This window comes from Bombus impatiens, unplaced genomic scaffold, assembly GCF_000188095.3.
Source record: "Bombus impatiens unplaced genomic scaffold, BIMP_2.2 scf_0123, whole genome shotgun sequence".
NCBI lineage: Eukaryota > Metazoa > Arthropoda > Insecta > Hymenoptera > Apidae > Bombus > Bombus impatiens.
This window is the reverse complement of record NT_176542.1, coordinates 8,899-9,929: the sequence shown is the minus strand read 5'-3', so window position 1 is coordinate 9,929 and position 1,031 is coordinate 8,899. Positions and strand designations below refer to the sequence as shown.

Sequence of the window (1,031 nt, the reverse complement as noted above, 5' to 3'; positions counted from 1 at the left end):
TTTCGTTTTATTAGGAAATAATGGATGCACAACATTTTCCACATTATATTAGTTTATCGAATTACGTATAATCCATTTTATTTTATCAAAATAAAGATCAGAACGTACGACAGATTAGGTTTCATGTTTATATAAAGATGCATCGTTGTAAAAGGCGTGTCTGTAAAAAAACACACTTTTCGGACAATCTGATAGACAACTGCATCTAAAAGAAATAAAACTGGAAGAGTAAGATATTGTATTATTTTCAAAAGTATTCACTAATATTTATCTTTGCAGTAACAGAACACGATTATACATACAGTGAGTAACTTTAATATTCGGATCGAGCAGGGTAAGGAGTATGCCGCGATCGAGTGGGCTGGGATGGTGGTGGTGGACGTATATGTTTCCATGAACAGTGGCTTGGTCGCGTTTGAGGAGTTCCTGGCCGGGGTTGGCGATTGCGTGAGGCGATACCTTTCACGTCAGTTACTCGTCCTGGGAGACTTTAATGCTCACTCCTCGCAATGGGGGAACACAAGGACAGATGCTCGTGGCCGGGTGCTGTCAGACTGGGCTGCGGGCCTCGGGCTTTTCCTACTTAGCAGAGGCTCGACCAGCACATACGTGGAGAGGATGATCCGTCGTCGATATTACATGGAGCCCGTGGGGGCAGCCGTACAGGACGATGATGAAGAAACTGCGTCCGAGGGTCCCACCGCTGACGGCAGATATGGATCCGGTATTGCTGGAGGAGGTCACATCGCACACTGTTCCCGCCACAGGAGGACAGCCCGAGGCAGCCGCACACTACCTCGACTTGGACAGCGGAGTGGAGGGAGGAACTAAGGGATGCGGAGGAGGAGATGCTGTATGCGGCGAAGAAGATGGCCTCCCGCAACGTTGCGCCGCGACCGGACGGTGTCCCGGGACGGATATGGGCGGAGACGATGGCGGTCATGGCCTCCAGACTACGTCACCTATTTACGGAGTGTCTGAGAGAGGGAGTCTACCCTCGGACATGTCGCATGGCGAGGCTGGTCCTGCTG

At 50.0% G+C, this 1,031-nt stretch overlaps 1 pseudogene; it reads left to right on the top strand.

Moving 5' to 3' along the window:
* Nucleotides 1-366: 366 nt before the first annotated feature.
* The window catches only part of LOC112212173, a 1,297-nt pseudogene continuing 632 nt past the window's right edge, over nucleotides 367-1,031 (top strand).